The 24314-nt window shown below is 45.6% G+C and overlaps 1 long non-coding RNA gene and 1 pseudogene across 1 annotated transcript; both read right to left on the reverse strand.

Annotated features, from left to right (window-relative positions):
• Nucleotides 1-1779: 1779 nt before the first annotated feature.
• On the reverse strand, nt 1780-3537 carry LOC119358018. The gene is made up of 3 exons (XR_005172230.1): nt 3235-3537; nt 2660-3067; nt 1780-2309 (listed from the first exon to the last, which is right to left on the reverse strand). It is a non-coding gene; the product is annotated as an uncharacterized LOC119358018 (long non-coding RNA).
• Nucleotides 3538-3695: 158 nt separating this feature from the next.
• LOC119349617 lies at nt 3696-5916 on the reverse strand (annotated as a pseudogene).
• Nucleotides 5917-24314: the final 18398 nt, after the last annotated feature.

Here is a 24314-nt window from a genome sequence, read left to right on the forward strand (position 1 = left end):
CATAACATGTACAATGTGTAATATCGTAAAATACCAGCAAACGAAAAAGAATTAAAATGGAAAACACAAAATTAAATAAAAAAGAAATCATAAAACCAAAAACCCCCCAAACATTTTAGTACCGGTTGGTGTTACCAACCGGTACTAAAGGGCTCCCGGCCCCTGGAGCTGGCTCGTGCCACGTGGTTGCCCTTTAGCGCCGGTTCGTGCTGAACCGGTACTAAAGGGGGGGGGGAGCTTTAGTGACCACACTTTAGTGCCAATTATGGAACCGGCACTAAAGGGCCTTACGAACCGGTGCTATTGCCCGGTTCTGCACTAGTGGGTCGTCATTTTTTGTCCCTGTTATAAGTCCATGATCGATACACAACTAGTGGGGTGCGCCCCAGACGCACCTCTTGAGGCGAGATTGTGCGCACTAATCTTGTCTACACACATCAAGGCGGCTAGTTGGGTTCCTAATCTAAGCTTGGCTATGCATGTTGGGCTTCTTCAAACTTACCAATATCCAATGCTTAGATTAGGGTGGCTAGTTGGCTCCTGATCTTTAGAAATGACCGACAGTACTTGATCTCGGCTTAACAAGGCATGAATAGGCATAACATGAATTAGAAACGACAACTGACATTTATAGGAGACCTTCATTGCAGTCACAACATGACTTTAGAAATGACAGACATAATTATAAGCCGAAAGATAATTACAGTGAGGATTTTTAGTGGCAACCATAGCAAGCAAATTATCCTTAGAATCCTTCATTGCAGGTTATTTGCTGATCCCATAAGAAAGAACATCAGCAGGTGTTGCTTCTCGGCTTTATGTTTTTGCCGCACACTGGTTGGTGCTTGCCGCTGTACTACCTCTATCATAATCATCATCATGTTCGTGTATTTCAGAGTCTTTGGCTTGTAGATCATGTAATCCCTACAAAAAAAGATAGATAAAATAGTATAAATGTATAATGCCTTTAACCAGTAAGCAAATGCAAGTACACAAGGATGGCAGATATGCCATGCAAAAAAAAGGATGGCAGATATGTTGAAACATTAACCATGAGACCTAAAAAATTTCAGATAGAATATGAAGCTCCATTTTCCAACAGCAGTGAAGGAATCTAGCAATAGTCGGCATTAAGAAGTCACCTATTAGGTTACTGGCTAGCTCCATCGACCTGTATTTCAATTGGCATGAAGGTTATTTTGATTAACATCCTGAGGCTTGCATAGTACGAAAACGAAATACCATTACAAGCACCAGTTACAACATTCAGGATTTATTTTCAAACATCAGTACATATCCAACCTGAATCACCACACGATATCTGCTAGCAAGCATGGATTGAATAGCACTTGCGGACAAGTCTCATATACAGTGAACAGAAATTATTAATTATACAGGAGGAGAGGGAAAATAAAACTCACATGCCAGATAGCACTGAATGTCTATGTACCCAACAATTGAAGGGAACCCGGCTTCTTCCCTTTCTGAATTAAACTCTCATAGGTATGTGGAAGAATAGTGAGCAATGGCTCATGCAATTGATAACAGCACAGCTTGAATGTGTGGCATTCAAGGCATTATATAGGTATAACCAAAGTGCATCGCTCCAATTATGGCATTTGCATGAAAACAAACATCTTGGTACATACCATACTTGGCACAATAGTTACTTCAAGCGGATGATCATTTTTCAAGGAGTCGATGATGAGAGACAAATAACTATTACATGAGTGTACACTGTACATGTACAAAGTTTTAAAATCAGCTAAAGATCATGAATTACAGGCATACATGCTTCTCTCATCCACACTAGGCAACCAAAAGGTTTCAAATAATCATCAAGTGGGCAACAAAATAAATTTACAGACCCCCAAAATCTAACGGACTTGATAGTTGTAGAACTTGGAATACACAAAAATCAACCTGAACCAAATGAGAACATACATAGAGCACCAATTAGAAGGGCACTTGCACACGAGTCAGTTTTCCATTGCTATGATGAAAAATATATGTTGCACAAAACTATATTAACATGTTCCTTGCATGGGATTTGTGTCATCGTTCAAACCAAACACTTGAATTTGCAAACAAGGTTGAATCCTGGATTGATTGACAATTAAGAACAATACCATACCATATTGTTCACATCAAGAAAAGGGTTTCCCAACACCTTGCAGACCTGCCCTCCCCACCCATCAATGAACTATTCAACTAAGGTTGCTTGTGTGTACAATAATAATATGCACCCATCAATGATCTGTCTATGCAAGTTTCTGACATAAATCTTCCCCACGTCAGAGAAGGCGCATCTACAAATTAAGAGTATACTTTTATATCAACCTGGAAAAACAAATTAATATGCATCTAACAATAGAGTGCTTGCGTATGCACCAATCATCATTGTAATGGAAGGTGTTTATTACAAATTTAAAGTATATATATATTTAGTACCTAGGGCCAACTGCTTGTGAAACAAGGGCATCAATCTTTGATGTTCAGTTGGCTGTGTCCCTCAACACATATAGAATGAAGACTGAAAGTCATAGCACCATGAAATAATTTGGAACTTTTGGTGCTAGACTGCTGAAAGGTTACTGATCTACGGCTATGTAGCAGGTTTCAGCAGCCAGTGCTAATCAGAAGTTCTAAAAACAACTACCTCGACATTAACCATGGGATATGATATCTCGACTTCTTTTTCTTGGCACACTGATCACCTAACAATGCAAATGTGAAATTGTTCTTGTTTAGAAACAAACAGACATAATATGATACATGCGAGTTCAGAATCTATGAAGCAGAAAAATATGTCAGATTAGTCACGTCTGCACACTGTAAAACTCCCACTCTTCTAAACAGCATGGGCAATTACAGTTCCTTCGAATATCTTTAACAGTGCTTGCTGGACACCCTCGCCTGAGGCATCCTCTAGTCCTCTTGCCATCCAACCTGAATGTACTAATGGGTCCTATTAGTACCCGTAGAATGAGCGGAGTAAACTGCAAGTAGCACAGACAAGTATTGCCTTTTTGCAACCTGGAAAAGCAGAGTAAACCACTACCAAGTACTCCCTCTATTCCTAAATATAAGTCTTTTTAGACATTTCAAATGGACAACAACATACGGATGTATATAGACATATTTTAGGGTGTAGATTCACTCATTTTTCTATGTATGTAGTCACTTGTTAGAATCTCTAGAAAGACTTATATTTAGGAACGGAGGGAGTAATACATACATACATACATACATACATACATAGATAACACTATTTTCCTGGAAAAGCAGAGTAAACCACTACCAAGTAATACTACATACATTACTCTTTATTTCCTATTAGTGGGCACCATTAAGCAAGAAATGTGGCATATTGGAATATTAGTACTTCATGTAATCTTGCAATGAATACTATTTATGCCAGATCTAACCACCTTTCTATGAACAGTTAAAGATGTAGTGAACACTTACAGTGAGTACATATGAGAAATTTTGCTCACTGATTTAAAATTTCTCACTACTCGCACACTTCCTTGCAAAGAGGTTCCGTCAAAGAGCATGAAGGTACAGTGAGCACCTAAAAATAAATAAAGATTCTGAAGATCTTGAACCAAGAAGAGAAGAGCCTGAAGGTACATGAGTCGTGCTTCTTCTGTTGACAGCTCTCTTGTTCGTCGGATGGACACACGGCGACGCGTTGGGGATGAACTAATCATCCTCAACCCAGCCATGGCAACGCCATACTCGTATCCCGTGATGGTGGAGTGGCCTAGGCGGCGGAGCAGGGAAAAGAGAACAACATACCAGCGCAGCCGGCGATGACGAAGACACCACTGACTGCTCGACCTCCTCGTCCTACATGTATGTATTAATTAATTATAAGTTGCTCAACGCACAAATAGAATGGTTCAAACAACTCAAGCATTTAGAATTCCCACTTCCACATCCATATTTTGCTACATGTCAATTTCCTATGACAGCACAAGAAAAACAAATCTATGCAGCGTTCATAAATTTTTTAGCGTCATCTTTAACCCAACCTGTACCATTGGATTCCTAGGATACCAGCAATTCCCGATGATATAATTTGCGAAGCTGCTGTTTTTTGCTAGAACCAATAATCACTAATGGAGTAATCCTAGTGGCAGTAGAGCAGGAGAATAGAAGAAGAGGGTGAACCTCCACGAAGCTGTCTATCCTGAGCAGGGAAAAAATTGACAAGCCGAATTGAGTGCATCTCATTTTAATTATTCTTTGCTGGCTGCAACTAACAGTATGCTCGAAGTATCTATTTTACATTGTGCACCCTGGGTATAATCGTACACTATTACACTATTATTCTAACAGATTCAAGCAACAGCAAAATTACATTTATGTGAAGAGGGAATGCTTCGGCACCCCCCCCCCCCTATCAAAAGGTTACTACTTTCGAGGTAAATCATTGGCCTAGATTAGAACATACCACTTACTTAAAAAGGGTGATAGCGATAATTTACGTGTTAAAAAGCCCCACAAGAAATTAGCGCTCGTGAGTAGCCATCCAGGCCCTCGACTTGTTCGGTTGCCGTCTCTTCTTGTTTACGGTTTTTGTTTTCTAATCCCTAATTTCTTATGCCGCTGCCGCTGGAATTTGTTGGTGTGATTGGGGCGAGGACATCTCCTGAATGCCACTACACGTGGTCGTGTACCCTGTCAGCCCCCCATCACTCAAGATGCGGCCTCACCTACGGCAGGAGAGGAAGACGTGCTCCTTCATGTGGAGGCTCGCGTGCAAGCCGCAAAGGGGCTGAGCGCACGACCAGCGGAGCTGTTCTTTTTGGAACAGCGAACTAATTGGGGTTCTGTTTGGGCTGTACGTACCCAATTAGACCATAAATTTTCACCAGAATTAAGCCCTCGTTAATTACATTTTAATCGAGATTTAGGAGATTAACTTTCTGACTTATGTGGATGGATAATGATACCCTTTTCAATGTTTTGAAGGGAGGTGTACCGAAGCACCTCTCAATGAGAAGAGAAAATACGGAAAAACCCTAAAATGTATTAGGTAGTTCTCAGGACACGATACTCTTTTCACATGAAAAGATCATATATGATTACTTACTCCATATGTGCTCGTCTATGTATTCATTGTCAATCTTTCCATGAGCCATGGCACCAACCTGGAACATTGTACAGACGAGATGGATTTAGGCACCAGACGGTAACAGAGGATGGGACAAAGCTACAAAATATCTCAGTTTTTACTCACCACAAACACAAGGGCTTCATCATCACTGCATTCGGCAACATAGTCATTCAGTTTAACTGACTTATCCGCGCTATATGAAAGGCCTAGGCAGCAAATAGATATCTATCAGCTTCCGTGAGCCAACAGGTAAATATTTTACTTTTACTAATATCATACAGTAGAAATTCTCACCAATCTTCCGTGAGCCAACAAGTAGATACCGGGTAACAGGATTTTTAATAAGATTAAGCAGCTTCTCATGCTTCCCTTTTTGTTTTTGCGGGTGAAGCTTCTCATGCTTCCCAACAGCAGTAATGCTCAACTTTTGCAATAACAGTGCTGCAATGTCATATAAATTACTTGCACTTCAGCACAATTTCAGGATAGAAAGATGCACAATGTTTACACTCTTTTGCTATTCGTAACTTACACATCAAGCCACAAAAACGTTTGGGTGTGCGTAGCAAGCGAACATTCGGCTTGACCTCAAATAACACACCCTTTTCAGTCCTTACATTACATAAACATCTTGTAACCTCCCAGCCTTAGTTAGAGGGCTATCAAATATTGCCAGTAGAGCCTGCGAAATAATTTGGAAGAAAATTCAATATGTCCACCTTTTTAGAAAACAGAGCAGGAAGGAACGAAACAAATGATTGGCTGGCTCCATCGACCTTTTCTTTTGTCATGGTACTCATGTGTACTTTGTAATCACATTTCAAGGCAACCTAACAACCAACTGAGATTCTAATAGCAATCCTCCATTCGGAAGCCCAAACAGTGGTCAAACACAAAAGAGAAGAAACAAATGCTAGAGAGAGAGAAAGAGAGAGTCAATTTCCAAAACAGGGACTATTTCCAGAGAAGATATATAAAGCGAGAGGGGATGTAGAAAACCAGAGATGAATAGTAGAGGAAGGATTCGTACTTGTGCTGCACCTCCTGCCTGCTGGGTCGTCATTGAAGCAAGGGCTAGGGTTGGTGCTGCTTGCTGGGGCATTGAGGTTGCAGCAGCTGCAACTTGATTCAGCACAGAGAGACAGAGAGAGATGTCCTCCTACAGTAGAGAAGAGAAGGAGTTTCACAAGCACAGCACCAACTCCAAATCGAATCAAATTCAACACACGCACAGATAGAGAAGAGAGATGAGGAGAGCACCTTGTCCATGGATGCAGCACCAGGGCCAGAGCACTTTGTCCATGGCGTCCTGAACGGTAAACAGCGCCGTGGGCGTGCCGGATCCTGCCGCTCGATCTGGTGCGAGGGGGGAGGGGTGAGGCAAGGAGAAGGTAAGGGGTGGGAATGTCAGCGGTTGGGGAGGTCGTGGGCGGCGCGGCGGCGGCGGCGGCGGGTAGACAAGGGAGAGGGAGAGGAATCGAGGGATGGTGACTGGGGGCCGCTGGCCAATCCTTTTCTCTGTAATTTTCTGTTTATTCTCGACGAAGCGAACCCTTTGTCTCGTAGCTAATCCGACGTGGCTAACGCGAGAGTTTGCCCTTTGCGCCATCCTTATTGGGTTGTATTGGGCCCGAACCATTTTTTCCCATTTGCAAGTCCATTCTCAACACGCAACTGGGAGGTCAACCATTTTTCCCTAGTTGCAACTCCACCTCTAGTTGCAAGTGCACCATCGACTCGCAACTAGGCCCATAGTTTGTTCCATCTCAGTTGCAGGCTCATCCTTGACTCGCACTCAGACTGTTTTTAGTTTTTCATCCCAGTTGCAGGTCCACCCTTGGTCGAACCTTGACTCGCAACTGGGTTCATAGTTTCGTGTTGTCCCAATTGCAAGTCCACCCTCTACTCGCAACTAGGTTCGTAGTTGTCCGAGTTGACAACCAATCCTTGACTTGCAACTGGACTCTATGTTTTTGTTTTTTCTTTTAATTGCAACTCTACCCTTGAATCACGACTAGGTCCGGGATTTGTTTCAACCCAATTGCACCCTTTAATCGTAACTGGGCTCGTAGATTCATAGTTGTGTCAGTTGCAAGTCCGCCCTTGACTCACAACTAGCTCATAGTTGTCCTAGTTGCAAGTCCACCATCGACTTGCAACTAGGCATGTGTTTTGTTTTTATCCCGGTTGCAAATCCACGCTCGACTCGCAACTGGGCTTGTAGTTTGTTATTTGTCCCAGATGCAAGTCCACCCTCGATTCGCAAATAGTATCATACCTTTGTGTAGTTATCCCAGTTGCAAGTCTGCCCTTGATTTTCAACTAGGCATATTCTTTGTTTCATCCCAGTTGCAAGTCCACCCTTGATTCGCAACTAGGCTTGTAGTTTTGTAATTGTCTCTGTTGCAAGTCCACTCTCAAATCGCAATTGGGCCCATAGTTTTGTTGTTGTCGCTGCTGCAAGTCCACCCTTCGATGCGCAACTGGGTTGTTTGTTTTGCCATGCACCCTCGACTCGTAGATGGCACCGTAGTATTGTGTAGTTGTCCCCTTTGCAAGTCTGTCCTTGACTTGCAACTAGACCATAGTTTGTTTTCATCCCAGTTGCAAGTCCATCCTTGACTCGCAACTTTGGCATGGTTTTGTTCTTATCCCAGTTGCAAGTCCAGCCTCCGACTCGCAACTAGGCTGTATATTTTCATCCCAAATGCAAGTACACCTTAGACTCACAACTCGCATAATAGTTTTGTGTAGTTGTCCCAGTTGCAAGTCTGCCCTTGACTCACAGCTGATCATTTTGTTTGTTTCACCCCAGTTGCAAATATTGTTGGGGAACGTAGAGAAATTCAAAATTTTCTACGCATCACCAAGATTAATCTATGGAGAAGTCTAGCAACGAGGGAAGGAGAGTGCATCTACATACCCTTGTAGATCGCTAAGCGGAAGCGTTCAAGTGAACGGGGTTGATGGAGTCATACTCGTCGTGATCCAAATCACCGATGATCCTAGTGCCGAACGGACGGCACCTCCGCGTTCAACACACGTACAGCCCGGTGACGTCTCCTACGCCTTGATCCAGCAAGGGGAGAAGGAGAGGTTGGGGAAGACTCCGTCCAGCAGCAGCACGACGACGTGGTGGTGGTGGAGGAGTGTGGTACTCCAGCAGGGCTTCGCTAAGCACCGCAAGAGATGAGGAGGGAGAGGGGTAGGGCTGCGCCAAGAAGGAGATGTTCTCCTCTGTATGGCAGCCCAAAACCCCACTATATATAAGGGAAAGGGAGGGGCTGCGCCCCCACCTAGGTTTCCACCCCTAGGGGTGGCGGCCAGCCCTAGATCCCATCTAGGAGGGGCGGCCAAGGAGGGAGAGGGGGCGCACCACTAGGTGGGCCTTAGGCCCATCTGAGCCTAGGGTTTCCCCCTTTTCCCTTCTCTCTTCGCCTTGGGCCCTGGTGGGGAGGCGCACCAGCCCACCTGGGGCTGGTCCCCACTCACACTGGGCCCACGCAGCCCTCTGGGGCAGGTAGCCCCACCTGGTGGACCCCCGGCACCCTCCCAGTGGTCCCGGTACGTTACCGATAGCACTCGAAACTTTTCCGGTGACCAAAACAGGACTTCGCATATATAAATCTTTACCTCCGGACCTTTACGAAACTCCTTGTGATGTCCGGGATCTCATCCGGGACTCCGAACAACATTCGGTAACAACGTATATCTATTCCCTATAACCCTAGCGTCATCGAACCTTAAGTGTGTAGACCTTACGGGTTCGGGAACCATGCAGACATGACCAAGACACCTCTCCGGCCAATAACCAACAGCAGGATCTCGATACCCATGTTGGCTCCCACATGCTCCACGATGATCTCATCGGATGAACCACGATGTCAAGGATTCAATCAACCCCGTATACAATTCCCTTTGTCTAGCGGTACGATACTTGCCCGAGATTCGATCGTCGGTATCTCGATACCTTGTTCAATCTCGTTACCGGCAAGTCTCTTTACTCGTTCTGTAACACATCATCCCATGATCAACTCCTTGGTCACATTGTGCACATTATGATAATGTCCTACCGAGGGGGCCCAGAGATACCTCTCCGTTTACACGGAGTGACAAATCCCAGTCTCGATTCGTGCCAACCCAACAGACACTTTCGGAGATACCTGTAGTGTACCTTTATAGCCACCCAGTTACGTTGTGACGTTTGGCACACCCAAAGCACTCCTACGGTATCCGGGAGTTGCACAATCTCATGGTCTAAGGAAATGATACTTGACATTAGAAAAGCTTTAGCAAACGAACTACACGATCTTGTGCTAGGCTTAGGATTGGGTCTTGTCCATCACATCATTCTCCTAATGATGTGATCCCGTTATCAACGACATCCAATGTCCATGGTCAGGAAATTGTAACCATCTATTGATCAATGAGCTAGTCAACTAGAGGCTTACTAGGGACATGGTGTTGTCTATGTATCCACACATGTATCTGAGTTTCCTATCAATACAATTCTAGCATGGATAATAAACGATTATCATGAACAATGAAATATAATAATAATAATAACTAATTTATTATTGCCTCTAGAGCATATTTCCAACAGTCTCCCACTTGCACTAGAGTCAATAATCTAGTTCACATCGCCATGTGATTAACACTCACAGGTCACATCGCCATGTGACCAACATCCAAGAGTCTACTAGACTCAATAATCTAGTTCACATCACTATGTGATAAACACTCAAAGAGTTCTGGGTTTGATCATGTTATGCTTGTGAGAGAGGTTGTAGTCAATGGGTCTTGCCATATTCAGATCCCTATGTATTTCGCAAAACTTTATATCGTAGATGCTGCTACCACGTTCCACTTGGAGCTATTCCAAATTATTGATCCATTATACGTATCCAGTATCTCTACTCAGAGCTATCCGGATAGGTGTTAAGCTTGCATCGACATAACTCTTTACGTCGAACTCTTTATCACCTCCATAACCGAGAAACATTTCCTTATTTCTCTAAGGATAATTTTGACCGCTATCTGGTGGTCCAGTCCTAGATCACCTTTGTACCTTCTTGCCAGACATGTGGCAAGGCACACATCAGGTGCGGTACTCAGCATGGCATACCGTATAGAGCCTATGACAAGAGCATAGGGGACGACCTTCGTCCTTCCTCTTTCTTCTGCCGTGGTCAAGCTTTGAGTCTTACTCAACTTCACACCTTACAACTCAGGTAAGAACCCCTTCTTTGACTGATCTATTTTGAAATCCTTCAAAAACATGTCAAGGTGTGCGTTCTTTGAAAGTATCATCAGGCGTCTTGATCTATCTCTATAGATCTTGATGCCCAGTATGTAAGCAGCTTTATCCAGGTCTTCCTTTGAAAAATACTCTTCGAACAACCATTTATGCTTTCCAGAAATTCTACATTATTTCGGATCAACAATATGTCATCCACATATACTTATCAGAAATGTTGTAGTGCTCCCACTCACTTTCTTGTAAATACAAGTTTCTAGCAAACATTGTATAAACCTAAAAGCTCTGATCACTCCATCAAAGCATATATTCCGATTCCGAGATGCTTGCTCTAGTCCATAGAAGGATCGCTAGAGCCAGCATACCTTTTAGCATCCTTAGGATCGACAAAACCTTTTATTGTATCACATACAACCTTTTTCTTACGAAAACTGGTAAGAAAACTTGCTTTGACATCCATCTGTCAAATTTCATAACCGAAAAATACAGCTAATGTTAACATGATTCTGACGGACTTAAGCATCGCTACGGGTGAGAAATTCTCATCGTAGTCAACTCCTTGAACTTGTGAAAAGACTCTTTCCCACAAGTCGAGCTTCATAGACGGTAACATTACCGCCCACGTCCGTCTTCTTCTTAAAGATCCATTTATCTCAATGGCTTGCCGATCATCGGGCAAGTCCACCAAAGTCCATACTTTGATATATGGATCCTATCTCGGATTTCATGGCTTCTAACCATTTGTCGGAATACGGGCCCACCATCGCTTCTCCATAGCTCGTAGGTTCATTGTTGTCTAACAACATGATATCTAAGACAGGATTACCGTACCACTTAGGAGTAGTACATATCCTTGTCGACCTACGAGGTTCGATAGCAACTTGATCTGAAGCTTCATGATCACCATCATTAACTTCCTATTCAACAGACGTAGGTGCCACAAAAAACATCTTTCTGTGTTGCATCATTCTCTGGTTGAAATAAAGGTTCGACAACCTCATCAAGTTCTATCGTCCTCCCACTCAATTCTTTCAAGAGAAACTTCTTCTCGAGAAAGGACCCATTCTTAGCGACAAACAATTTGCCCTCGGATCTGAGATAGAAGGTATACCCTACTGTCACCTTTGGGTATCCTATGAAGATGTGTTTGTCCGCTTTGGGTTCGAGCTTCTCTGGCTGAAGCCTTAAGCATTAAGAAACGACAACTTTGGTTTCTTGCCAAACCAATGTTCATACGACATCGTCTCAAGGGACTTAGATGGTGTCCTGTCTAAAGTGAATGCAGCTGTCTCTAACGCATAACCTCAAAATGAAAACGGTAGATCGGTAAGAGACATCATAGATCGCACCATATCTCATAAGGTTTGATTAAGACTCCCGGACACACCATTACCCTGTGGTGTTCCAGGTGGCTTCAACTGTGAAACAATTCCACAATGTCTTAAGTGATTGCCAAACTCATAACTCAGAAAATCCCCTTTCGATCAGATCGTAGGAACATGATCTTTTTTTGTTATGATGATTCTTAACTTCACTCTGAAATCGCTTGAACTTTTCAAACGTTTCAGACTTGTGCTTCATTAAGTAAATATACCTATATCTACTCAAATCGTTAGTGAAGATGAGAAAATAGCGATATCCACCGCACGCTTCAATTCTCATTGGATCACATGCATCAACATGTATGATTTCCAACAAGTCACTTGCCCGTTTCATTGTACCTGAAAACGGGGTCTTAGTCATCCTGCCCATGAGGCATGGCTCGCATGTGTCAAGCGATTCAAAATCAAGTGACTCCAAACATCCATCGATATGGAGTTTCTTCATGCATCTTACGCCAATATGACCTAAGCGGCAGTGCCACAAGAAAGTGGTACTATCATTATTAACTCTACATCTTTTGGCGTGAACATGTGTATCACCACGACCGATATTCAATGAACCATTCACATAGGGTGCATGACCATGAAAGGTATCATTCATGTAAACAGAATAACCATTATTCTCTAACTTAAATGAATGACCGTATTGCAATGAACATGATCTAATCATATTCATGCTCAATGTAGACACCTGATAACACTTATCTAGGTTCAATACTAATCCCGAAGGCAGATGGAGCATGCGATGGTGATCTCATCAACTTTGGAAACACTTCCAACACACATCGTCACCTCGCCCTCAGCCAGTCTCCATTTAGTCCATAGCTTTTGCTTCAAGTCACCAATAATAGTAACTAAACCGGTATCCAATACTCAGGTGCTACCAGGAGTACTAGTGAGGTACACATTAATAACACATATATACTTTGAAGTTGCCAGCCTTCTTATCTACCATGCATTTGGGGTAATTCCGCTACCAGTGACCGTTCCCCTTACAATAGAAGCACTTAGTCTTGGGTTTGGGTTCAACCTTGGGTTCCTTCACTAGAGCGGCAACTGGTTTGCCATCCATGAAGTTTCCCTTCTAGCCCTTGCCCTTCTTGAAACCAGTGGTCTTGTTAAACCATCAACACTTGATGCTCCTTCTTGATTTCTACCTTTTGCGGTCTTAAGCACCGCGAACAGCTCCGGGATCAACTCCATCCCTTGCATGTCATAGTTCATCATGAAGATCTAGTAGCTTAGTGATAGTGGCTAGAAAACTCTATCTATCACTATCTTATCTGGAAGTTTAACTGCCACTTGATTTAAGTGATTGTAGCACCCAGACATTCTGAGCACATGCTCACTAGCTGAGCTATTCTCCTCCATCTTGTTGGCAAAAGAACTTGTCAGAGGTCTCACACCTCTCAACACGGGCATGAGCCTGAAATCCCAATTTCAGCTCTTGGAACATCTCATATGTTCTATGGCGTTCAAAACGTCATTGGAATCCCGATTCTAAGCCGTAAAGTATGGTGCACTAAACTATCAAGTAGTCATCAGGATGTGTCTGTCAGGTGTTCACAACATCCACAGACGACGTTGTAGGGGTTTGCACATCGAGCGGTGCATCAAAGACGTAAGCCTTCTGTGTAGCAGTGAGGACACTCCTCGGACTACGGACCTAGTCCGCATCATTGCTTACAATATCTTTCAACTTATTGTTTCTCTAGGAACGTATTGAAACAGGGAGCTACAACATGAGCTATTTATCTACAACATATTTGCGAAGACAATTCAGACTATGTTCATGATAATTGAGTTCATCTAATGAACTCCCACTCAGATAGACATCCCTCTAGTCATCTAAGTGAAACATGATCCGAGTCAACTAGGCCGTGTCCGATCATCACGTGAGACGGACTAGTCAACATCGGTGAACATCTTCATGTTGATCGTATCTTCTATACGACTCATGCTCGACCTTTCGGTCTTCCGTGTTCCGAGGCCATGTCTGTACATGCTAGGCTCGTCAAGTCAACCTAAGTGTATTGCGTGTGTAAATCTGGCTTACACCCATTGTATTTGAACGTTAGAATCAATCACACCCGAACATCACGTGGTGCTTCGAAACAACGGACCTTCGCAATGGTGCACAGTTAGAGGGAACACTTTTCTTGAAATTTTAGTGAGGGATCATCTTATTTAAGCTACCGTCTTTCCAAGCAAATAAGATGTAAAACATGATAAACATCACATGCAATCAAATAGTGACATGATATGGCCAATATCATTTTGCTCCTTTTGATCTCCATCTTCGGGGCTCCATGATCATCGTTGTCACCGGCATGACACCATGATCTCCATCATCATGATCTCCATCACCGTGTCTTCTTGAAGTTGTCTCATCATCTATTAGTTCTACTACTATGGCTAACGCTTTAGTAATAAAGTAAAGTAATTACATGATGTTTATGTTGACACGCAGGTCATAAATAAATTAAGACAACTCCTATGGCTCCTGCCGGTTGTCATACTCATCGACATGCAAGTCGTGATTCCTATTACAAGAACATGATCAATCTCATACATCACATATATCATTCATCACATCCTTTTGGCCATATCACATCACAAGGCATATGCTGCAAAAACAAGTTAGACGTCCTCTAATTGTTTGTTGCAAGTTTTTACGTGGCTGCTATAGGTTTCTAGCAAGAACGTTTCTTACCTACGCGAAAACCACAACGTGATATGCCAATTTCTATTTACCCTTCATAAGGACCCTTTTCATCGAATCCGATCCAACTAAAGTGGGAGAGACAGACACCCGCTAGCCACCTTATGCAACTAGTTCATGTCAGTCGGTGGAACCAGTCTCACATAAGAGTAAGTGTAAGGTAGGTCCGGGCCGCTTCATCCCACGATGCCGCCAAATCAAGATAATACTAGTAACGGCAAGCAAGTTGACAAAATCGACGCCCACAACAACTTGTGTTCTACTCGTGCATAGAAACTACGCATAGACCTAGCTCATGATGTCACTGTTGGGGAACGTAGCAGAAATTCAAAATTTTCTACGTATCACCAAGATTAATCTATGGAGAAGTCTAGCAACGAGGGAAGGAGAGTGCATCTACATACCCTTGTAGATCGCTAAGCGGAAGCGTTCAAGTGAATGGGGTTTATGGAGTCGTACTCGTCGTGATCCAAATCACCGATGATCCTAGTGCCGAACGGACGACACCTCCGCGTTCAACACATGTACAGCCCGGTGACGTCTCCTACGCCTTGATCCAGCAAGGGGAGAAGGAGAGGTTGGGGAAGACTCCGTCCAGCAGCATCACGACGGCGTGGTGGTGGTGGAGGAGCGTGGTACTCCAGCAGGGCTTCGCTAAGCACCGCAAGAGACGAGGAGGGAGAGGGGTAGGGTTGTGCCAAGAAGGAGATGTTCTCCTCTGTATGGCAGCCCAAAACCCCACTATATATAGGGGAAAGGGAGGGGCTGTGCCCCCACCTAGGTTTCCACCCCTAGGGGTGGCGGCCAGCCCTAGATCCCATCTAGGGGGGCGGCCAAGGGGGGAGAGGGGGGCGCACCACTAGGTGGGCCTTAGGCCCATCTGAGCCTAGGGTTTCCCCCTTTTCCCTTCTCTCTTCCCCTTGGGCCCTGGTGGGGGGGCGCACCAGCCCACCTGGGGCTGGTCCCTTCTCACACTTGACCCACGCAGCCCTCTGGGGCAGGTAGCCCCACCTGGTGGACCCCTGGGACCCTCCCGGTGGTCCCGGTATGTTACCGATAGCACCCGAAACTTTTCCGGTGACCAAAACAGGACTTCCCATATATAAATATTTACCTCCGGACCATTCCGGAACTCCTCGTGATGTCCGGGATCTCATCCGGGACTCCGAACAACATTCGGTAACCACGTATATCTATTCCCTATAACCCTAGCGTCATCGAACCTTAAGTGTGTAGACCTTACGGGTTCGGGAACCATGCAGACATGGCCGAGACACCTCTCCGGCCAATAACCAACAGCGGGATCTGGATACCCATGTTGGATCCCACATGCTCCACGATGATCTCATCAGATGAACCACGATGTCAAGGATTCAATCAATCCCGTATACAATTCCCTTTGTCTAGTGGTACAATACTTGCCCGAGATTCGATCGTCGGTATCCCGATACCTTGTTCAATCTCGTTACCGGCAAGTCCCTTTACTCGTTCCGTAACACATCATCCCGTGATCAACTCCTTGGTCACATTGTGCACATTATGATGATGTCCTACCGAGGGGGCCTAGAGATACCTCTCCGTTTACACGGAGTGACAAATCCCAGTCTCGATTCGTGCCAACCCAACAGACACTTTCGGAGATACCTGTAGTGTACCTTTATAGCCACCCAGTTATGTTGTGACGTTTGGCACACCCAAAGCACTTCTACGGTATCCGGGAGTTGCACAATCTCATGGTCTAAGGAAATGATACTTGACATTAGAAAAGCTTTAGCAAACGAACTACACGATCTTGTGCTAGGCTTAGGATTGGGTCTTGTCCATCACATCATTCTCCTAATGATGTGATCCCATTATCAATGACATCCAATGTCCATGGTCAGGAAACCGTAACCATCTATTGATCAACGAGCTAGTCAACTAGAGGCTTACTAGGGACATGGTGTTGTCTATGTATCCACACATGTATCTAAGTTTCCTATCAATACAATTCTAGCATGGATAATAAACGACTATCATGAACAATGAAATATAATAATAATAACTAATTTATTATTGCCTCTAGAGCATATTTCCAACAAATACACCCTTGACTCGCAACTAGGGTTGCAGTTTTATAGTTGTCCCGGTTGCAAGTCCACTCTCGACTCGCAACTCGGCCCATAGTTTTGTTATTTTCCCTGGTTCTCCGACTCACAACTAGGACTTTTATTTTGCCAGTTGCAAGTGCACCCTCAACTCGCAACTGGCATTGTAGTTTTGTGTAGTTGTCCCGGTTGCAAGTCAATCCTCGACTCGTGACTAGGCCATTGTTTGTTTTCATACCAGTTGCAAGTCCACCTCGACTCGCAACCTGGGCCAAGGTTTTGTTGTTGTCCCAATTGCAAGTCCAACCTCAGACTCGCAACTGGGCCTTTTGTTTTCATCCCGGTTGCAAGTCCATCCTCAACTCACAACACACATCATAGTTTTGTGCAGTTGTCCCAGTTGCAGATCCACTCTTGACTCGCAACTAGCCATGTTGTTTGTTTCATCCCGGTTGCAAGTCCACCCTTGACTCGCAACTCGGCCCTTAGTTTTGTAGTTGTCTCCGTTGCAAGTCCATCCTCGACTCGCAACTGGGCCTGTAGTTTTGTTGTTGTCCCTGTTGCAAGTCGACCCTCTGACTCGCAACTGGGTCGTTTATTTTGCCAGTTGCAAGTGCACCCTCGACTTGCAGCTAGCATTGTAGTTTTGTGTAGTTGTCCCAGTTGAAAGTCCATCCTGACTCGCAACTAGGACATAGTTTTTTTCATCCTGATTGCAAGTCCACCCTTGACTCGCAACTCGGCTCTTAGTTTTGTAGTTGTCTCCGTTCCAAGTCCATCCTCGACTCGCAACTAGGCCTATAGTTTTGTTGTTGTCCCTATTGCAAGTCGCCCCTCTGACTCGCAACTGAGTCATTTATTTTGCCAGTTGCAAGTGCACCCTCGACTTGCAGCTGGCATTGTAGTTTTGTGTAGTTGTCCCAGTTGCAAGTTCATCCTGACTCGCAACCAGGACATAGTTTTTTTCATCTCGGTTGCAGGTCCACCCTTGACTCGTAACTTGGGTCATGGTTTTGTTATTATCCCAGTTGCAAGTCTAGCCTCTGACTGACAACTGGTCCATTTGTTTCAATCCCAGTTTCAAGTTCACCCTCGACTCACAACGGGCATCGTAGTTTTGTGTACTTGTTCCAATTGTTACTCCAACCTTGACTCACAACTAGGGCCATAGATTTTTTTCTCCTAGTTGTAAGTCCACTCTCGACATGCAATAGGTACTATAGTTTGTTTCTCAAAATTCTTTTTATTTTTTCTTCATTTCCTTCCCTTTTTCTTTTTTATAATTCCTAAATCGTTTTCAAATTATGAATATTTCGGAAATTTGTGAACATATTCTTTTTAATCGGCGAACATTATGTGAATCTGCAAACCAATTTTGAATATCATGAATATTTTCTACTCCATGAACATTTATTGAATGCACAATCAACTGTTCAATATGAGTTTTAAAACAATTTATTGTATATTATAAAAATGTTCACCATATATTAAAGAAAGTTCATCATATCTTAAAAGAGGTTAAGTTTGTACTAAAAAGTGTTCAGTGCATATTAAAGTAATGGTCATTGTGTATAACTAAAAAAGTTCATTATATATAAAATGGATCATTGTATATTAAAAATGTTCAATTTATCCTACAAAAAGCTAGTGGATATAAAATGCCTGAGGGGAATGGCGCCCTCAGGCATCACCGTCGGCAGGGCCAGTCATGGCCGGTGTCGGCGTCAAAACCGGCGGATCTCGGGTAGGGGGTCCCGAACTGTGCGTCTGGGCCGGATGGTAACAGGAGGCAAGGAACACGAAGTTTTACCCAGGTTCGGGCCCTCTTGATGGAGGTAAAACCCTACGTCCTGCTTGATTAATATTGAAGATATGGGTGTTACAAGAGTAGATCTACCACAAGATCAGAGAGGCTAAACCCTAGAAGCTAGCCTATGGTATGATTGTATGTTGTGATTGTTGTCCTACGGACTAAAACCCTTCGGTTTATATAGACACTGGAGAGGGTTAGGGTTACACAAGGTCGGTTACAAAGGAGGAGACATCCATACACGTATTGCCTAGCTTGCCTTCCACGCCAAGTAGAGTCCCATCCGGACACGAGACGAAGTCTTCAATCTTGTATCTTCATAGTCTAACAGTCCGGCCAATGGAGATAGTCCGGCTGTCCGGAGACCCCCTAATCTAGGACTCCCACAGTAGCCCCCGAACCAGGCTTCAATGACGACGAGTCCGGCGCGCAGTATTATCTTCGGCATTGCAAGGCGGGTTCTTCTTCAAATTCTGTGAACCTGTCGAAATAATGTCCGGTTCCTTGTGATGGTTTGTACTTCTTGGCTTCTACGCCAATAATGGCCACTTTCCACGTGTCGAGCGAATGTGAAGAGCCAGGGTGCTTTCACATTTACCCCCCTAGTTATGTAAATGAGCCGCCTATCTAAAAAGACGAGGATTCAGATCCAAATCACATCATCCCCCCTTGCCGAGTCTTCATCAGAGCTTACCCGACAGAGATCCATTCCACCATGGCCGGTTGACGCAGCTCCTCCTCTCGCACCCCTTGTTCCAAGCCTAGAGATTGGGAGAGATGTTCCATCCCGCACAGCAAATTGGTGATGCTTCAGTCCAAGGGATTTCTTCCCCCAGCGTACCTGGTCCCGGTTTGAGCCGGGCTTGCCACTTATAATGGCGGAGAGCAAGCGGAGAGCCGTCCCAATCCCTCCAAGGGAGAGCGGGTATGCCTTGTCCCTTATCTGGTAAGAGGGCTCGGATTCCCAATCCATCCGTTTATCCGAGGGCTTCTGGAGTTCTATGGCCTCCAGCTGCACAACCTTACGCCTGCCTCCCTGCTGCATATCGCGGGATTCGTAGCCCTTTGTGAGTTATTTTTGGGCTGTGAGGCTCATTTTGCTCTGTGGAAGAAGTTGTTCTGCCTTGTGCCCCGTTCTAAGAAGGGATCAATATATCAAGTGGGCGGAGCCGAAGTGTGGCGTATCGCTGGGACCGGATACCTATCCGGGACCCCGAAGAAGACGTCTGAAGACTGGCCTTCAGAATGGTTTTATATAGAAGATGTCCCCCTTCCGGACCCTATTCGGATCGGCCTTCCTGAGTTTGACGACGCCCCTTTGAAGAAGTGCCAGAGTTGGCGTCCATGGAGCCCCCTGGAGGAAGACGACCGGGACATTCTTTATCTGATGAGCTGGATAAGCTCTTTAGCTCGATCTGGATTGACCATGATCGAGGTCATGGCTATATGCATTATGCGGGGGGTGCAGCCGCTCCAGTATAGAGGCCACCCCATGTGGGACTTCAACAGGGAGGATGACGCCACCCGCCACGGCTGCAAAGGCCGGGATCGGCTGCTGATCTAATAAAGATCTTATCCACTTTGTACAAGGAAGAAGAGGAGGAATTTCTCCGTGTCAACCCACAGGGCGGATTCTCCATGTACAATCCTCCGAGCTGGGTAAGCGGAGATTTTTTCTTGCCCATCCATTTCGTATTCCCGTAGTTTAAGTATTCATTCTAGCGATTTCATCGCAGGAGCTGCGCCAGGCAGTAAAGGAGATAAACAACCCTCCTCCACAGCCCGAGGACCCTGGACGGTCCCTTGACCCGGCCTCCCAGGAGGATCCGGACATATCCGTGGAGCTGATCGACGGGGTATTTTACCAAGGGAGTAATGACAATACCTTGGTGGCCATTACGGCCGATTACCCTGGGCTAGTTCCAGCCTCACAGGTGACTGAGACCGAAGTCCCATCACTTAAAAAGGGATCCGTCCTTGTGCTCTTTTTTATTGCCGTATAAGTCGTGTTTTGCAGGGGAGGTCCTCGGGGCAGAAGGCCGAGCCTATGGCAACTAGCCAACAAGGGGCCGCTAGGCCAGGCAGGCTGAAAAGATCCGCAGTACGGATTGAGGCACCGGCGCAGCGGTATAGCGCACCGTCTTTATTGCAAGACATTATTTACAAAGGCATATTAACACCCATGCCTTCTTTTCATGAGAAAGAGCGCTCGCCGGACTATACCCGGAGAGGCTACCAACCGCGCCTCCACAAGCCAGGCTCCAAGGCCGGACTCAGGGGTGGGAACGAGTACAAGGAGTGCACCGGGTGCTCCTCCGACAGAGGATACGGATAGACTGTCCGCCACCCATTCCGAGGTGGAAAGTGCCATGAACCATAGGAGTCGCCGGACTGTTCTTTGTGACGCTTGTTTCTCCCAAGAGGCTTTGGATGCCTTCAACTCGGGAGATGCGCACCTCCATGCCGCTCAAAATGGTCTAGCCAGAGCGACGGAGCAGTATGTAAAAGACATACGGGTGAGAAAATTTGATGATTATATATATCAGTAGCCCCTGAGACTTGAAACAATTAGGATAACTGATTTAAGGATCATTTGTTATGTAGGTTCTTACAGAAAAGAATACTCAACTGTCCCAGGAGCTGGAAGAGTGCAAAGCCCAACCTCAGGCCGCACTATCCGCCGAGGGGAGCCCAAAGAGACCCCCGCTGATAACATATCCGTCAAATGATAAGTATCATATTAGAGTGCGGCTTTATATGCAAATCTGATGATAAAATTCTAGATGACGCTAGAGTGAATCCGGATAAGCAGCAGCTCATACGCCAGCTAAAGGCTGGTGAGAGCATGCTAACGAGGGTGAGGCAGGAGAAGAATGATCTCCAAGATGCCAACACCAAGCTGGGCGTGGAACTAAAACATGTTCATGCCCAACTGTCAGATTCTGTTAAGGAGAATCGGCGGCTTCGACGCGGCATATTTAGTAAGTGCTTGAACGTACTTTGAAAAATAGTTCGGCGAGGAAGCTGGCTGACAGAGTTATGTATGTAGGTATGCTAATAGGACGTCCTGCCGAGGAGATGCCTAGTTCAACGGGTGATCTTCTTCCCGAGCTCGCACAGTTGCACGAACGAGTTCGGCAGGTGAAGCAAGGCATTGCCCAGGCCTTGTGGCCGTCCGTCTCCATGCCCGAAGGCCTTGGAGAGCTTGCAGAAATGCTGAAGGGAGCACGGCGGCGTTTCCGATTATGGAAGATATCGGCCTGCCGTCAGGGCGCCAGGGAGGCTTGGGCAATGGTGAAGACACGGTACACGAAGGCTGACCCAAACCACATGGCCGAAGTCGGACCTGTTGGGCCCGACGGCAAGGAGATCCCTGTTAATTTAGTGTACGGCCAAGTAGAATTGGCCGCAAAGTATTCCCAACAGGACTGTAGATTAGACAGCCTATTGGAGGGCATTGAAGAGGAATTCAACCAATCAAATTGACTATGTAATTGTAAAGTGTCATATATGATGTCTTCTAGCCGGATTGTAGATCGTTTGTCGTGGCGGACCTTTTCGCTTCAACCTCGGGACCCGACAGTCCGGAGTGTATCCGAATACCCTCTCGGTTATATAAGAACCGGGGCATGCGTGGAGACCAGGCGTAGGGGTCATTAGTGCTTTATCAGACAAGTGCCCAACTAGTGATGTTATATTACATGGGTAGTAAGAAACATCTTCCAGAGAGAATAGTTCCGTTAAGGGTTCCTTTCCCTGGGTAGGCATGCCCTAAAGTGCATGTCTGGGCTGCGACAAGAAGCGCAGTAAAAACGTCTGGGAGTAGATATGGTTAATAAATAAAAGTCATCTTTTGTTCACCGACCGAATATTCTCTTAAGAACGCTAGCTTCCGACTTCACCCAGTCTGAGGTACACGTCCGGCTGACCTGGCGGTAACAATCACAGATGTGCTCCCCTTATGCCCTAGCCGAATTAATGGGAACGTAGGGCATAAATACAAGAGCCAGGCAATCCATCTTGGCCAAAACTTAAGTCATATCGATGCATATAATGGTGAAAAAAGATACATGCGGAAGTAGAACGCATGTGTTGGGCGTGATGCCCAGGTAAATAATTTAAGCTTCTGTGAAAGAAGCCCCCAGGTGTAGATAGTGCGGCTAGCACCTCTGTAATGTACAAGTGAGGCACAAAGTCCGGTTCTAGGCGTAGAATCTTCGGAGCCTGGCTGCGTTCCATGGGTCCAGCTCGAGTCGACTAGTCGATGCATCCCGTAGTCGGTACGCTCCGCCGGTTAGAACTTGGTTGATGATGAAGGGACCTTCCCATTTGGGCTCTAGCTTGTTCTTTTTCTTATCCGGCAGCCGGAGAACTAGTTCGCCAACGTTATAAGTTTTCGCTCGTACTTCTTTGCTTTGGTATCTGCGAGCCTGTTGCTGGTAAAATGCGGAACGGGCTTTCGCTACGTCGCGCTATTCCTCTAAGGTGTCCAGACTGTCCTGCCGATCGAGCTCGGCTTGTCTTTTTTCGTACATGCGCACTCGAGGTGAGTCATGAATTATATCACAGGGCAGGACTGCCTCTGCGCCGTACACCATAAAAATGGTGTATATCCGGTACTACGATTCGGCGTGGTCCGCAGCCCCCAGAGTACGGAGTCGAGCTCCTCTACCCAGTGCGTGTCAGGCTCTATTAAGGAGCGCACTAGTCTGGGTTTAATGCCGCTCATTATAAGACCATTTGCTCGTTCAACTTGACCGTTGGTTTGTGGGTGGTAGACTGAAGCATAATCGAGCTTGATGCCCATTTTGCTGCACCAGAGTTTTACCTCATCGGCCGTGAAGTTCGTGTCGTTATTAGTGATGATGTTGTGGGGGACGCCATAGCGATGTACAACCCTGGATATGAAATCTATCACCGGTTCGGATTCGGCTGTTTTAACCGGTTTGGCCTCTATCCATTTGGTAAATTTATCCACCATGACCAATAAGTATTTTTTCTTGTGGGTTCCACCTTTAAGGGGTCCAACCATGTCAAGCCCCCAGACCGCAAAGGTCCATGTAATGGGGATTGTTCGGAGGGCGGTGGGTGGCATATGGCTTTGATTTGCAAAGAGCTGGCACCCGGCGCAACGCTGGACTAAGTCCTGTGCGTCTGCCCGGGCCATTGGCCAATAAAATCTTGTACGGAAGGCCTTGCTCACAAGAGCCCGGGCTGTGGCATGATGACCGCCGAGTCCGGCATGAATTTCTGCCAAAAGGTTCCGTCCTTCCTCTTCGGAGATGCACCGTTGAAGGACTCCGGTAGCGCTTTTTTTGTACAATTCTCCCTCGTGGACCCTGTAGGCCTTTGATCGCCGCACTATGCAGCGTGCCTCATTTTGGTCCTCCGGGAGTTCCTGTCTAGTTAAGTAGGCCAGGAATGGTTCTATCCACGGGGCAATAATGGCCATTACTTCGTGGGCTGATTGTGTTATTTCGGTGGCGAAGCCTCCGATTGTGTCAGGGAGTTCGGTATCGGGTATTTTGGCCGGGTCCGGACTGTTGTTACCGGCGTCCCCTTCCCATGCTACGGATGGCTTGAAAATCCTTTCTAGAAAAATGTTGGGAGGGACCGCGTCGCGTTTGGCGCCAATGCGGGCGAGGATATCTGTCGCCTGATTGTTTTCCCGAGCCACATGGTGAAATTCGAGCCCTTCGAACCGAGCTGACATTTTTAGGACGGCATTGCGATAAGCGGCCATTTTTGGATCCTTGGCATCAAAGTCTCCATTTATTTGGGATATCGCCAGGTTTGAATCCCCGTGCACCTCTAGGCGTTGAATGCCCATGGATACTGCCATCCGGAGACCATAAAGAAGGGCCTCATATTCGGCTGCGTTGTTGGAGTCTGTATACATTATCTGCAGTACGTATTGAATGGTGTCTCCTG

The sequence above is a fragment of the Triticum dicoccoides genome, chromosome 1A (genome assembly GCF_002162155.2).
Source record: "Triticum dicoccoides isolate Atlit2015 ecotype Zavitan chromosome 1A, WEW_v2.0, whole genome shotgun sequence".
Taxonomy (NCBI): domain Eukaryota; kingdom Viridiplantae; phylum Streptophyta; class Magnoliopsida; order Poales; family Poaceae; genus Triticum; species Triticum dicoccoides.